The 8,047-nt window shown below is 45.0% G+C and overlaps 1 long non-coding RNA gene across 5 annotated transcripts; it reads left to right on the forward strand.

The window, feature by feature from the left end:
- The first annotated feature begins 333 nt into the window (after positions 1-333).
- LOC308191176 lies at positions 334-7,105 on the forward strand. 5 transcript variants are annotated; one of them, XR_013947757.1, is made up of 5 exons: positions 334-675; positions 913-1,044; positions 1,999-2,078; positions 4,235-4,294; positions 4,894-7,105. It is a non-coding gene; the product is annotated as an uncharacterized lncRNA (long non-coding RNA). The 5 variants fall into 5 exon arrangements; XR_013947755.1 differs by having other exon boundaries at positions 334-1,044; XR_013947756.1 differs by lacking the exon at positions 913-1,044 and having other exon boundaries at positions 334-769.
- Positions 7,106-8,047: the final 942 nt, after the last annotated feature.

Here is an 8,047-nt window from a genome sequence, read left to right on the forward strand (position 1 = left end):
GTATATATATATATTTTTACACGGGGTCTTTCTTGAGAAAACAACCAGCCAACCATGGTGGCAAGTCTTTACCCAGCGCGGACACCTGCGCCCCATGGCAGAAGCACCAGGGCTCTGCCACACAAAATGGTGCCTGCCCCAGCAGCGGCGCGGCACCGCCCTTGCACCCACATGGGAAACCCTGGTGTGTCCTCACAGATTTTGCCGTGGGGTTGGGGCACACATGAGGAAGGATCAGGGCTGTCTAGAAGCCCTGTGCAGGGTGCTGACGGCTGCCAGCTCTAGGAGTTTGCAGAGGCATAGGGGCCATGGTCTCTGGGGGGATTTGTGAGGAAGGGGCTGCAGTGGCTTGTCAGCTCAGTTTGGCCTCTCTATGTGGGAAGAGAAATGAAAGAAAAAGAAAAGTGAGCTCTGAGTCATGCCGAAGGGGTGCTCTGGGCTGGCTACAGAGAAGAAGAGAAGGATGGGGCCAGCTCCCTGACAGGCTGCTGAGGCCTGTGAGCGGTGATCACACCATGTTGTGTAAAAACAGAGTGGGCACAGAAAGGAGGGACAGGTGCTTGACAGAGGTGATCAGAAGTTAAATTCACAGCTGTGGGTTTGTTTCTCCTGCTGTCTGCACCCCCAGGCAGCAAGGAGGAGACTTCCAGGAGGACACTGGGGAATCTACCACAGGTTTGCACTGCACAGGACAGTCAGACCTGGGGGCTCTGTGAGGTTGTTACTAGCCACCTGTAAGGGGGAAGGCAGGCAAAAAAAACCACACCAGGTAGGGTCACGGCCTGGCAGGAGATCGGAGGTCAGCTGCAGCCCTTTTAAACACACAATACTTCTGAATACTTCTGAAAGGGGCTTGTGCTTTTTTTACTGTTCTGTCTGCATGTGATTGAGCTTTTTTGTTTCCCTTCTCAGATCAAGCTCTTTGCTTCACTGCTCTGCTGCGATGATGAACTCCCTCAACTATTTATATGGTTCAAAAGTACGGATGCTGCCTAAAAAACTCCTAAGGCAGAGTTTTAGGAAATTGGTCAGAAGTCTTAGAAAGTGAGTCATTGGGATGGGCTGACCTTTGTGTTTTTTTTCAAGCTGCCTACTGTGTGTTTGTCAGATAGGGATTGAACCGAGAAAGGGTCCCGGAGTTCAAGCAGCTGCTCTGCTGCAGCGAGGTGGAGCATGGCACGGGATGCAGCTTATCATAGATAACAGCTGTGTGCATCAGGGGGCTCAGCTCCCCTCTCCCATGCCTCTCGCTTGGCTCCTTCCCTCTCCAGTACTCACTGACCGGAGGGGGGCTTGGGTGGGATGCGATTTTTGGACCCATTAACAGCTCTTCAGCCAGCTAAGGGCAGTGTCCCACGGTATATCCTGCTGATTCAGCAGGAGAGGGCAGTTCCTGTCTCAAGGGGAAGGAGAATAAAAGAAGGAAATAAATCTCCTTTACTGTTGGAGGCCAGAGTTATACCTTGCAACCTGTCTGGGAGAAACGTGAACCCATATCACAAAAGTCTGCTGCCTCGCTGGTGTAGTTAAAGCAGTATAATTTCTCAGCAGTTGTCAAAATTGTATGGATATAAATGCAGTCACCAAGCAGTGAACTGTAACCTCAGCTGGATACATTGCTTTGCAGAACTGTGCACGCCAGGCTTTGGTGGCTGTATGAAAGGTGGGGACTGGGGAAAACCTGGGGACATAAAATGAAAAATGAGTTTTGTGGGAAGGAAAAAAAAAAAAGAATTTCAAAGGGAATTTCAGAGGCTTTGAAATGTACCCGTAATTGTTTCATTTTTCTCTCTACCCCCAAATCCTCTTTTCCAAAACTGTTATCAGAAACTTTGTCCGGGGGTTATTAAAACACCACAGCCAATAAGCATTTGATAATAAACATACAAAATATGCAGGAATAAAAGGCATGATGTTCAGCGTGAACATCCTTTTATTACAGGAGCTGACAACACTCGTGATATTTATTTATTTATTTTTATTATTTTTTTTTTTCAGGGGAACAAGAGATAATTTTTATATGAGGAGTGTTTCTGTTAAACCTATGATGTAGGACTGACGTGACTCACCTCCCTGTAGTAAGTGTCATTCTTGTGGTGCAGGGGAAAGGGCCCTGTATTTTTGATGTGGTATTCTTCAGGGTACCTTTGGTTGGAGTCACTGATTCGCGTGAGAGCTGCTTAGGGTAAGGAGCGTGTTGCAAGAACATGGAGATGTGTCTGCACTGACAGGGAGAAGGAACTGAAAGGTAATACACAAGGAAAAAGCTTTGTGGGTGCTTCTCAGCCTTGAGTACTCGAAAGGGGGCTGGGAAGGGAAGGAAATAAGAAAAGCAGCATATCACAAAGTGAAGAGAGCGGTGACATTTTACAGCAGCCGAAGATCTCCACAATGTTTGTACTCCTTTCATGTGGTGTTATCAGAGTTCTTTGCAAGGGTTTATTATCATGTTCTCCCAGACAGAAAGCAGACAGCCATCCTGTGACCCACATCCTGAGTTTTACAGCCCTCCTTGTCCTGTGCCATCTGGGGTATTTATAGCGTGACCCACTGCTGGGAGAGCAGAGGACTTCCTTTATACTCTAAATGCTGGGCTGCAATAATAATGAGAAACTAGGACAAATGACAAGCCTTCCTGCCCACAAAATGTCGTAACCCTGCCACTTCAAATGACACGAGCTGGCTAGGTCACCGTGCTGTTTGTTCAGTGGGTTTCAGATTGCCGGTTGTTCCTGCAGCTGTAGTGAAACTGAGGCTAAAGGCTGTACCTAGGGCAGCAGCATCTAAATGCTCTGCAGGCTAAATAGAGTAGCAAAGGGGTAAGAGAAGCTACAGCTCACCAGTTAGGGCAACAAGTGTCCACCCAATCCTTCCCAAAGTTTGGCTGTTAAATCAATGATAAGAAAGTTACGGCTAGCTCTTTAAATACTGTGCTGCAGAGCTCAGATGAAGTATAGCTCCTCAAAGGGATCTAAGCTGTTTTTTGTTGTTGTTTGTTTTTTTGTTGTTGTTGTAGTTTGTTTTTTTCTCCTTTTTTTTTTTTTTTGGCAAACATTTGCCTTGATCTTGCTTATCTGTGCAAGAAATATTCTTATTTCTAGGGGTAAAGTAAGGGAGTTGGCTTCGTATCAGCCCCCTTCCTTTCTGCATCCTTTCCCCGAGGTGTGACACTCCTGCATGAAGAGTGCAAGGGGATTCCCAGGGGCTGTTTTTCTTTGCACCTGACAAGATTCAAAGCAGAACACGGAGAGAGTATACAGCTTTAACTGAATTTGGGCATGCATACCACCATTACCCTGCAAAGGTCAAACATGCTCTAGGGCTGTAAGAGTTCAGTGAGAGAGATAAAGAAGATGAGGTGTGTGTTGTGTAAGATAAGAGCAAGGGGTTTTATTTAATTAGCAAAGGGTCAGGGCTCTGTGGACAAGGGTGAGTGACCTGGTGGCTCCCAAACTGGTGCTGCAGAGGAGGCGCAGAGCCCTTCAGCAGGCTTCTGGTTGCCTTAGCAAAAACGTTTCTGAGTGAGGGCTTAGCAGCATCCACTCTCATCCACTGATTTGCAGGGTTGTTGTGAGCGCCTACAGATTTGTTCGGAGGGAGCATGAGCTCTGTTGGCCAGCCCCTGTCCCTGCGTGGTGGCAGACAGCAGGGCATCTGCCAGCCTGAAGCATGTCAGGAGAGCTGGCTGGCTGGCATCCAGGGCTGGAAGCAACAGACGGCTCCCTGCCAGCGTGGGACAACGTCAGCCTTGATACTGCTGCTCTCCTCTTTGCAGGGAGAGTGGGTACTGGTGGGTGGGGGCAAGCACAGAAAGGTCTCTGCTCTCGTACCTTTAGCAAAATGGACAATTCTGTTATGTGTATTGCTGCTTCTGGAAAAAAATGTCTTAAACTGTATGTATGCAGTGATGTAGGGACCAACAATAAGATGAAGAATAGGAACATCACCAACAAAAAAATAACAGCAACTGGATAGAACTGAGTGCCTGCCCTTTCCTACCTGCAGGAAAAAAAATTAAGAAAAAAAAAATTGATTTCTAGAGTAAAAATGGGTGGAAGCTGGGATTATGCCAGACCAGAAGTTTTAATATTTAAAGAAGGTAGGAAGAAGGTAGGGAAGGGGGAGGTACAGTGAGTTCAGAGTGTCTGGATGATGGAAAGAAAAGGAGAGTAAAACTGCCACAATAATTTCTGTGTGCAGCTTCACCAGCCCTGTCTTGTCTCTTGTTCCGTAGGTAGATTTGTGACAGGTGAGGAGCACCAGGATGAATCCAGTGTTTCTCTACAGCATATGTGTGAGTATGACAGTAAGGTCTAACCTGTTTGTGAGCCCATGACAAAAGACAGACCTGCACATTCTAACCATGAGCAGCCTACGCTTTTGCATGAAAAAGATAGTTGGTGGTTTTTAATATTAAAATGATAGCTTAGCTCTCTTGAAGTCTTATCAGCACAGATACAGAGCATGCCATTCTTTACTGCAGCACAGCCAAAGTAAACTACCCCAGTGCCATATCAAGTTGTGCAAAGGGAGTGGAAAATGCTCTGATGTGGAGTGGGAAATGCTGTGACACGGTAGGTTTACCCAGTGCAAATGGCTGGTTGCCAGTAAAGGAGGAACGGACTCTTACACGGAGGCAGAACATACCCTAAAGGTAGCAAACAAAGAACACAATTTGGAAATATGTGACCTAGGGTTTATGAAGATCTGAGTAAGTGTGGATGTGGAAAGTAATTTTTTTGAAGGCAAATATGTGAAAGGTAATGAGAATTTCTGTACCTGCTGGTGTAACAAGCCAGCCACAACGTCAGGTTTTAGTATAGTGAAGCAGCAGCCCCCTGGAGAATACCTGCAGCCTTTTATCACTTCACCAATACATTTATCTTTCTCAAGGCAATGCAAACATCAGAGCACATGCTCGGTTTTGCTCTGTAACAACGCCAACATCACAGAGGAGCGTAACCATGCAAAATCTTTATTTGGAGAATGTCTCCTGTGGGACAGCAGCACCCCTCCAGTTTACATGTAAGCACAGAAGCACGGTATTTGCGTTGTGCAGAAAAAAATACAAAGAAAATTCTTAAAATGCATTCTTCTGACATAATATAAATACTATTGAAATTGCTTGCCTCCATTTTCTCTTTATCCCTCCAGCTCTCTGCCCTTGGGCTACCTAGAGCAGAAAGCTGTGGAAATGAGCTAGTATTAGTTTTGGAGATAGGCCACAGTATCTAGAAAGTCAGTATGGAGAATTATCTGCAATGTGTAAGGAAAAAGACAGGAGGATACTCTGCCTGTTTTCCTTACAGGTTAGGAATAGCTTTTGGAATGGTTCTGATTATTTTCTCTGCCAGTCCAGATCTAGAAGGAAGGCTGAGATTGCTGCTGTTCGTGGTGGAAAGTTCCTCCTTCATTTTATAATCTGTATGTTATTGTGGTTTCTCTTGGCTGGGAAATTTCGTTTTTATTTCTAATCTCAGCCATGTGTCAGTCAATTCTGACTTCACCCCTCTCCCTGCTGAGCAGCTCTGCAAGCCATATTGCAAACATATTTTTCAGCATGGGTGGGAGGTAGCATTGCGGTTTGGGGCTTTGCTATTGATATCAGGATTTCCCTTTTTCTTTGTTTCAAACATTTTTTCCTTTAAAAATAGAGTTGATGGTAAACAGCTTTCATTTAGTTCCCAGGGGGAGGTGGAGCGAACACTTTTTCATGCAAGTTTGAATGAAAACATGAAGTCACAATTTCCCAACTTTTCTAATGGATTCAATGATATAATCATCGTCTCATGAAATTTCCAGCTCCATTCTTTACTGGGACTGTGCAGAAGGATAGAAGTTTAAACTCCATGGTCAACACCTGTAAGTAAATCTCACTCCAGTAAATTAGGACTGCAGCATCATGGCTTATTGCCAGGGGAATGAAATTAGGGGGGTGTTCGATCCTTAACCAAGAAAATATCAGTGTCCTGCAAAAGGACAGCTTTACAGAAAACATTCAAAAGGCCAACAATTAAAAAGGCTCACTTATTTCATCTGATGGCTCCTCTCAAGTAAAGATGTGCTTCTCAGATATACGTGCCTCAATCAGATTGTGAGCTTGGACAAAATGCCTACCTTGCAATTGCAAGAACTTCTGCCATTTAAAATGCAAGAACATCTCACTTTTACTTTTCTCCCAGTCACTTTTCTTCTGAAAAGGGGCAGTGAAAGAAATATCAACATTTTAACCAACCCAGAAAATCCACTTTATAAAACTAACATTCAGCTGGCTGTCCGTGTGCTAAAGGCAACAGAGTATTGACCCAAGATACTAATATTGATTTATGATACTAAACAGAAATATTTCACTAAATTCAAATATTTATATAAATAAGCTTTATGGGACTGGTTATTTTCAAAGGGTGCATGCTTGACAGATTAATTTTATTACTTGACCACTTTAAGCACATATCATCCTTTATTTATTTTTTCTTTCCCAGCAGTTGTTGGCTGTTTCAGCATATAGAATATCTGCTCCCACCATCCTTTCATTTTTACATGTTCCATCAGGAGCAGAGTCGAGGAAACTCGATGGGTTTGATGCAGTATGCAGTTGTTTGCAGTAAAGACTAATCTGTGGTATGAAACACAACAGTCTTTCTTATGCCTAAGGAAAGCTTTGTTGAGTTAGTAGCTGAGAAGCGATGCTAGTTCAGGCCTACTGCTGGGCATTTCTACTACCAATGATGGTGAGTCATGCAAAGGGATTTCCCTCCTTTGCCTCTCTCATCCCACCCTATCTGGCTGTGATGACAGTGGGATTTCGGAGACAGGAGCATTTCTCAGAGCACACTTCTATCTAGTTCAAAAATGCCTCTAGCAAGGACTAGGGTGGGATCAGAGAATAGTGGCTCTTCCTGCAGGCAAACTCCTAACTCGTGCTCAGGGGAACCACACGAGGGAGCACTTTCACCTTCAAAAAATGACATTCCCATCAGGGAGTCCCCGAGTACCTTCTCGCTTCGCACCTCTCTGCTGCAAAGCCAAAGGGACTTGCTTTTCTCGGTCAGCACCTGCGAGCAATGCTGGAGCCTGGTGCCTTCTTTCTCAGACAGAAGATGAGAGCCTCAGGCTGCGGGCTCACCGTGTACCTTCCTGGCACCAGAGCTGGTACCGTAGCACAGCCAACAAGTGCTGATATCTCACTAACCCCGTAAATGGGCTATTTCAACAGGGTAAATAGCAGGAGATGGCAGGTCCTATTTAGCTATCCATCCCCAGAAGAGTCTCCCCATGAAATATTTTAAATATACTAACCTGTGCTCTGTTTTTTTCTTTTTTTCTGGGAATGCTTGTGAAACCAGTATCATCCCATCTGACCGCCTGTCATCCAGCCCCACCATCCCCAGCTGCAGCAGCACAAGCTGGATACCCAACTCCTAACAACGTGCTTTTTGAGGAACTAGCTCTGCTCTTCCTCCTGGAAATAAACACACACACAGAGTTCTTCACTGCTGCTCTGCAGTCACACCGCTGTGCTGCAGGAGACCCTAGGAACAGGCTCCACATCCTCCTCCTCCTCCTCGGCATCCACTCAGCCCTGAGCTCCTGCCCTTGCCATTGCCAGTGACAGCTGTTGCCATGACAGCTTTATTGAAACAGGCACTGAAAGTCACCATTAACTATCTTTTAACTACATCCGGAGCAGAAGGAGCTTTCTGATGACTATTTGCAACTGGCAAAAGGCTTCTGGAAAGGTGTTCATCTATGGTATCATCCCCCAGGCCCATTCAGATAGGTGATATGGCACAGGTGCCATAGAAACACTAAGCCATAGTCACTCCTACGTCATAGTAGGAAATATCTAGTGTGGTTAGACTAACACACCATGTTTAAAGCAGTACTAACTCTAGTCTTCCATCCATTGGTCAGTCATATTACTGCGAAATAAAGCTTATTAATGTTTTAGGTTTTAATTTCTTATTGTTGGCCAGTAAAACCAATTCTTCCTATTGCTTTTTTTTTTCTTTTTTTTTAAGGTCTTGGCTGTTTACATGTTTTGGAA

This window comes from Anser brachyrhynchus (assembly GCF_964034855.1).
Source record: "Anser brachyrhynchus genome assembly, chromosome: 2".
NCBI lineage: Eukaryota > Metazoa > Chordata > Aves > Anseriformes > Anatidae > Anser > Anser brachyrhynchus.